General features: G+C 44.3%; 1 long non-coding RNA gene across 1 annotated transcript in view; it reads left to right on the plus strand.

The window, feature by feature from the left end:
- The window catches only part of LOC104840223, a 7,848-nt gene extending 560 nt beyond the window's left edge, over positions 1-7,288 (plus strand). The window contains exons 2-3 of the long non-coding RNA XR_775238.1: positions 773-988; positions 4,138-7,288. This is a non-coding gene — a long non-coding RNA (uncharacterized LOC104840223). The remainder of the gene's footprint in view (positions 1-772; positions 989-4,137) is intronic.
- Positions 7,289-8,152: the final 864 nt, after the last annotated feature.

An 8,152-nucleotide genomic window follows, 5' to 3' on the forward strand; every position in this document is an offset into this window, starting at 1 on the left:
GGGGGGGGGGTGGGGGGGGGGGGGGTGGATTTGCTGTTAAAAACTGAAGGAGGAAAAGCGTGCCGCGTTCGTTTCTGCCTTATGGCTTCCACCGGAAATCGCAGCCCCTCAGCAGATTAAAGCATGACCCACAGATGCAATAAATTTTAAGTTTGGAATTTAATTTTTCAGCTTCCCAACGAGTTTTCTTGAAGGGATTCATATAAATGCCCTTTTTACCGTCTGCGGGGTTGACGCCGATGCCCATCACATGTACTGTCAGCCATGGGAGGGGACCGGAGCCGCCAGGTCAGACGGCTCAGGCCCAATCCTGGCCGTGACGGCAGATAATCTCCCTTCACTCTCCCACTAATGCTTTTGGAGTTGAAGTACCTGTGCTCTACCCCACTCGTTTCCAAGTACCCGTGCAGTGAGCTGTATATGTAACAGATCAGTGTTTCAGATACCTCTAGTATTATTTTTCAAATTTTTCAGGAGTTTCCTAGAGATTATTAATGGTTTTAGCTGAAAAGAGTTAACCAAGTGAGGAACAGTTCATCCTCCTTTCCTTCCTTCTTCTCAGAGTCTTCCCTCTATCCAGCCTACACTTTATCTGTCCTCTCCCATGCAATTTGGGGGAGGGATTTTTTACCCCTGGGTTCCTTTCTACCATTTTATCCAGGTTGTCCCACTGCCGTGGAGTCCAGCTCCAGCGTGCCTCACTTTCCATCTCCCTGGGCCTTATTTCCCTACCTCGCTAAGCCTCTTTTTATTTCCATATTCCCTTGTTCAGATCATCCTTAAAGGAGAAAGAGGCTGGAGCTGGGATATAAAGTAGTCTTCTAGGAGTACTGCCAGAACCGATCTATTTTACTCTGCTGCTGCTGCTGCTGTTGCTGTTCTGCTGTGTCATGGGAAGAGAGTTACCTAGCCACACCAACCCTCGGAAACGGCACCTCAGGCAGAGCCGCTTGCTGCAAACCTGAGCCGTGTTTTACAAAGCCGAAGGGTAAGTTTCTCTGGCGCAGGATTTAGGCTGGAAGGAGAAGGCATCGCTCCCTTTCTGGGCTCTGATGGGGAGATCGGTGCACGATGTTGGGAGATTTGCAGGAGGCAGAGAGGCGGCGGCAGCAGTGACAGCGCATCGTCACACTGCTTTATTTCATTTTGTCAAGCCAAGACGCTTTAGGTTACAGCCAAGCAGAAAAGCAAAATGATGCAATTCTGTAAAAAGGGTGCTTTTTCCCAAATTTGCTTTAAATTCTTGCAAGGAGGTCTTGCACTAAGAAAGAGCAGGGATTCTGCCTCCTCTTAAAAACTGTCGTTAGTTATAAAATCTTTACGATCTTGGCTCCTTCCACCTGAGCCTGTTTCCCTCAGAAACGTACTTTCAAAAATGCGAGGCTTAAAGGTGACTCCTCTCTCTCTCCCCTCCCAAGTTTATGTTCCTTGGAAAGGCCTGAAGAAGCCTAAGGCTCTGTCTGCCTGTGAATGAAAAAGGTTTGAATAAACACCGGCGTGCACGTACACGTGCATATACACACGCATATACACGCGCATGCACAGGATTTAAAGCATCCCATTGAAGTGCACGTATAGGAAAATCCTTCATCATGTGACAGGCTTTAATATCTGCCTTAAAATTAATCCCTAACTGATGGACTCTGTCTTTGTGTTGTGGCAGATCACAGGAGGCTTGATAGCTGGGGTTCCTGTGCAGGTTTTTAAAACTGCCAAATAAAATCCTCCATTTGCTGTTGGATTAATTTGCTGTGTTTTCGCAGCAGCTACCTGGAAAATGCTCATCTTGTGAAAGCAAGTAAGAAAACTTTATAGGGCTCCAGTCCTATTTTTCCACAATAAAAAAAAAGAGCCTTGTCATGGGGTCAGGACAGGATCTGATGCTATTCCACAAGGAAATGGTTAAAGGGCCCAGCAGAGTTCTTTGGTTCCTCTGTTAGAGATAACACTCCTGGGTTTTGTTACAGCTTGAGCTTTGGAGATGGTCCTGCTTACTTGTCAATGTTGTCTTTGCTTCTTTTTTGTTCATTTTTGTCACTGAAACTGCATCTTCTCGTTTCACTTCTCTTTCTAATTTGTTTCACTCTTTAGTTCCCATGTGTTAGAGAGTGCAGTTTCATTTAGATTCTTCAGAGAAAAGAAGAAAGTCTGATGCCAGAAAGAAATTTGCGGTAATATATTTCCTTTGCCACTCACACGAAAACATTGCTACTCAAACAGATCTAGGTATAAACAATGCTGACAGGCCCTCAAAACCAAAACCAAATTGTGAAATTGAGGCAAATAGCCCAGAGAACCTGAAATGTTCTGGTTTCTAAAACACTGGCTGCTGTCAGAAATAGGGTAAAATAAAGCTTTGTTTACATGTAGAGCAGAGTGTTTGTTGATTGAGTTTCTAAGGTGATGTAGCAGGAAATACTGATCTTAGGAAAAATGACATGAACGAAGCATGAAGCTATAATTCAGCAGCTATTTGTCAACTGATAATAGAAAAAAAAAAGGATATTTGAAAAGCAATGAGAGGTTTTCATTGAACTTTTTCTCTCCCTTGCCAGCAAATATAAAGGCAGCCTCTTACCTGCTCTGCTCCTGTATATAACTATTTGCAAGAGCAGAGTTAAATCATTTATCAGAAGGAACGTTTCCGTCGGATGCAAATACCTACACTAGCTGTTGTTTCTACGTCATGTCACAGATGAGATTGATGCTCGAGCAAGGTTATAATGTACCTGCATTTTCTCCAGATCGGTGCCAAGCTTGCTGAGTCATTTTCCCTGTTCCCATTCTGCAGTCGGCTGCTTGCTCGCTTTTCCCTGTTATTTGTGTGGGTCGTAAACTCAGCAACAAATGAGAATAAATGCTTATATTTCTTTAGGCTGCCTCCCTAAGGAAATAAAGGTTCTGCTTGTGCTGCTTTTCTGTTCACCTATGTGTCCATTCCTCTCTCCCAAAAGCTTCTGAACCCATTAATGGATTTTGGATGAATTTGAGAGAAAGCAGATATTTCAAAGACAGTTATATTCCTGCAAATTGAACCCAGGCAGGAGGGAGAGACCTGGATCAGAAATTGAAGCAGAACTTAGCCATAAGGCATCAGGGCTGGCAGCCACCTTCCAGCCACCCAACCCGTATGTACCAGCCAATTAATCTATACGTAGCTATGCCAAGCCACAGTGCTGCCGTATCCTGCCTAGTATAGTTTCCACTGGCAGGCAAGGGATATCACGGAGAAGCAGAGGAACCAGGATAGTTCGGGAACATGTAGTTTTCAAAGTGAAACGGTAGAGGAGTTTAAGGAATATCACCATATGCAAGGGAAAAGTTAGTACTTGGGAACGCCTCTATGTAGTTTTGGGGAAGGATCTAGCTTTTGTGTCACTCCCAAAGCAAACTGTGGCAGAGGAGCCTAGTCGGGCTGTTCTTAGAGCTAGCACGGCTTGTCAGTCTAGTGCTCTGTTGGTCTTGGCACTAAAGCTATAGGCTTTATAAGATGTCCCACGCGCACCTCTTCCAAACGCGGTCGGTAGGTCCATTGCCACCGAGATGCCTATATCACCAAGTGAAGAGCAGTCTCAACCACAGGCTCGAGCCTGCTGAGTCCTACAGCCCCACTCTCCCATCTGCCTTTCTGGTGTAGCCATGCCGTAGCTGAGGCACAGAGTTGGCCTGTGCTTGAGAAGAACCAAGCCTGGGTTGTCTCCTCATGGACAGAAAGGAAACGTGCTGAGCTCCCACCTGGGCTGGAGCCGTCCTGACTGCCTCACTGAGGTTATGGCATGAGAGAGCTCTAGCCCTGCATCTCTGCCTCGAGGTGTGCTGGGAGGCAAACGCAGGGATGATGGTCACATCAGGACCGGAGGACAGGATCAGACCCATTCTTACCTGAGAGCAAAGGCTTAATTTGTATGTCCTTTCTCTACCAGCTGCACCTTGCCTGGGCCAGCCACTGCAGGACAGATATCCTAACGCTACGCATAACATACGCTCTCATCTCAATTGCAATTAGTTTGATGTAACAAACAGTTTCAGCGTGACAAACTGAAAGCTAAAAAAAGCCGTGCCTTCATATGCATAGACTGGATGCACAAAATATGTATTGTGTGTCACCTCCCTTATGTCCCATATTTGTTCCTGCAGCAGTCACAAATGGCATACGCTCCAGCAATACCACACAGTCCAAACGGACTCCTGGAAATATAGGAGTGATTGGCACTTGGTACTCTTTGAAATGAAGGTGTTGGTTGTTCTGCCATGAGGTGCTGCATATGGACCTCTTCTGGAAGGAAGACTTTTACATATAAATTAAGATTCGTTAACCTCTGATTATTAATCTATACAATTGCAGGCAGCCTCCCTATCAAGGAGCACGTTATTGTCTCTGTTACAGCTGCTAGACACCAACCGAGATCAGGGGCCTTATTTTCCTGGACACTATATAGTCATACCCTAGGAGATAACCTCTGCCTTGAAGGGCTTACAAAGCAAAAAGACAAAAGAGTGAGCAATATAAATCTCAGGCAGAACAAACACGGTGACCTTTTGCAAATGTCAAGTTAATACCATGATCTGGAAGTGGAAGGGGTTTATCAGAAGGCAGATGGGTCAACAGGGATGGGAGCACTTGGGGTTGAGGGGTGAGATGAAGGAAAAGCCGTAGAAGAAGCTGCGTGGTATGAGATGGAGACGAAGCGCACGCAGAACATCATATAGTCAATCAGCACATCCAGGATAAAAAGCAGGAGGGAAAAAAAGGGTCTGACGACCCTGTCCACAGCTCACAGTACAACCAGCTCCTACCTGTAGCCTCTTCCCCAAAGCCACGCAGCCTGGAGAGGGGAGATGGAGGAGGCAGGGGGTGGACGGCATGGTTCCTCCTACGTGCTGATTCTGCACAGGCAGCTGGAGGTGTGATAACCCTGTTTTGGGGGTTGTTTCTCTCTGTGGCTCGGCCTCCTGCAGCTGTGTTTGTTGCAGCTGAGCCTCGGGGCTGGAGTGAGACGTAGTTCAGCGCTCTAAGTCCAGGGCAGCACTAAATTGAATATTAACAGGAACAGCTCCAGGAGCTGCTGGGACTCAGGAAGTCACAATTCCTTCTCTGCTGCTCCTTCATCTTAGTGGGAGGTGATTGCTGGAGGCCTTAATGGATGTGAGACATAATACGCTTCCCTCACATTAGCTCCAGTTTGCAAATCGAGGCTTTAACCACATCCTACCCGCGCTGATCATTTCCTCATGCACCTTTTCAGCAACACGTGAAGTGTGCTAGCTACAGCCAGCCCAGCGTCCCACAGGCGACCAAGCAGAGAGGTGCAGAGACTGTACGAACATTGATTTTAAGACTTATCAAAATTTGCCACATATAAATTAATGAACTCTTTGCCTCTCTTTCATCCTTTTGAGAACAGGAATTATTTATTTGCTGATGCCCTGAGCATCATACAAGGGCCGTAAAGTGATTTTTAAGTTGAAAACCTTTGCTATCATGCCATTGGTAAATACTCAAAGTAAAATACAGCAACAAATTCATAGGTAGTAGTGACCCTCCATGCTGCCTGTCAAGACCGTTTAGAGCTGACCAGCACTCAGTTGCTCCCTCTCCAAAAGTATGGATGGACACCGTTCCCTCCTCCAAACCATGCTGCAGATCTACATTGAGAAATTCAGTCTGCGGTCATGTTACTTGTACAGAATAAACAAAGTGTTTTACAAGAAGAAAGATGCCCAGAGAAACATGTCCATGGTGTCTGATCATTCAGAACTTCTCCTAAGAAAGGAGAAGGTAACAGCCCCAAGAGCACCAGAAAATTCCCGAAGACCCTAAGGGCTGTGCTGAGCAACAGTCAAAATCTTAAATTCCTTCCTCGTCTCCTTATTTTTCTCTTCCTTCCCACTTCAAAATTCACAATGTCCTTGACTTTGGTTTATCATTTACCTTCAGGTCCACCAGCACTTGTTCATTGCATGACCCCTTTTATTTTTCAAAAAAACCCTTCCTCAATCTCCTTTTTCATTAGTTGATGTACAATAGACTCTACCATGAGACTGCTTCTGGTTTTGTTTGATTTCTCTCTTCCTTTATCTCCACCCAGAGACATCCAGCAGATTGTTTCATAATCTTCCTAGAGTTCAGAGAAAGTATATTTCTTCCAGATAGCCAGTGAACTCCCTCCTCCTTTTTCCCCATCACCTGCCCTTCTTGAACAATGGTTCTGGCAAACTTTATCCATGTATTATTCCTTTATTTGCAACTTAGGAGTTCCTTGTTAGGGAAAAGTGAGAAATGCTCTGTTTCCCTGCCATGCAATGTGCGTTTTTGCACAACTGCTTTGCGCTCCAGCACACTCACTAATTTTTCTAGCTCTTGGAAGTGAGGACCGCAGCACCACATTCATCCCCCTGTCAACCACAACGCTGTCTGTGGGAGATCTGCACAAAGGGAGGCTCTTCGTTCTGCTTCTATAGAGCTACACTGCTACATTAGAAAAGAAAATTGGTGAAACTATGCAACACACAGGAGGAAGGATTGATTTTGTTATTGGTCGGGGAAAGCTCCATGCTTCATTTGGTATTACTGGCCTCCTCCTGTTGTTGGGTAATTAACACCAACAGCATGTTTGAAGCTATGCTAAAGTGCAAATACAAGATTTGCATCAATATTTTTGCATTCTGGGTGGGCACAGGGAAGGTGGAAGCATTGGCACACTTAGAGAAGACAGACAGTCATGGAAAAGGAGAGCTGGAGAGAGACTGTGAAACCCCCTTGGTGCCCTGAGCAGAATCCAACCATCCCTGAGAGAGGCTAATTGACTTCCAGAGAGGAAGACTTAGGAATTAATTTAGAAATTTTAATTCAAGGAAATTTGCTTTGAATTAGAAAGCTTTTCGGTTTGATTTGTGGGTTTTTCTTCTTTCCCAAATATCCAGTAACAACAATCTGTGCAGGAAATCAAGCCAATTTAGTTCTGTTGTACCCAGAATAATTGTCAATATCCTTTTTGTAAGTCTCCTCTGTCTTAGAAGATAGTTTTCATCTTCTCACACTTTTTTTTTTCTCTTCTGGAAAAAGCAAAGGAAATCTTCCAAGTTTTTTGAACCACGTATAATCCTTGTTGCTTTCCTCTAGCCCCTCTACAATTTGTCTCCATCTTCTACTTTCTCCTAGCACGGCATCCAAACCCACACCTGGTATTCCAACCGAGCCCTTATTAGAGTGGAATAAATGCTTCTGATATTTCACCTATTACGCTCTTGTTCCTATGCCCCGGAATAAGATTTGCCTTTTTCTGCAACAGCTGTGTAGTGTTCAGTGTCTTGTTCATGGCTTTTTTTCCTTTGAATGGCTGCTTGGCCAGTGATTTGCCCCTTTGCATTGACATATTTTGTTGCTTATGACCTTACTGAACCAAATCTTTTTGATTTTATACTGTTACTCCAATTTCCTAGCAACATTTTGGAACACATCCTCCAGGGTAGTTATATATTCCTTATTTCATCATCCAAATAACTAATGAAAATATTAAAATTGGGTCCAGGAGCAAAATCTGTGGGAGCCCATTTGGAAAGCCCTCTAAATTCGAAGGAAAGGCATGGGTGATTCTTGTGTGAATACAGTTTTTTTCTGTCAAGTATGTCTTAAGATGATTTCACAGAGATCATAGTTCCTGGTCAACTTATGGGAATGTCATGTGAAACGCTGTTAAAAACCCTGCTTATTTCAAAATATGAGACATATACTCCCCCTCCCTTATTCTACAACACAGTTGTTGGGTTCAAAGATGGAAATTAGATGGGTTTTAACATCACTCATTTATGACATCCAATCTGGTTGATTGTATATTTCTATTATCAGTCAAGTGCTTAATAACTGATTGTTTAACAGTTTATTGTATTATTTTTCTGCGTTATGTGCTGAACTGACTGCTGTATAATTCCCCAAGTCCTTCTTCCCCCTTTTTAAAGACAGGCGCTGTGTTTGCCCTTCTCCTCTCCTCTGGGATCTCCCCCGTTCTCCATGAGCTCTCCCAGATAATTACTAATGAGTCAGAGATTGCTCTGGCTAGTGCCTGAAGTGCTCTAGGGGGAACTTCATCCAGTCCTGCTGACTTGAATTTGTCTAACTTCTTTGAATGATTTTAGCTGTTCCTTTTGCTAT

This window comes from Haliaeetus leucocephalus, unplaced genomic scaffold, assembly GCF_000737465.1.
Source record: "Haliaeetus leucocephalus isolate CR32 unplaced genomic scaffold, Haliaeetus_leucocephalus-4.0 Scaffold751, whole genome shotgun sequence".
NCBI classification, from domain to species: Eukaryota; Metazoa; Chordata; class Aves; order Accipitriformes; family Accipitridae; genus Haliaeetus; species Haliaeetus leucocephalus.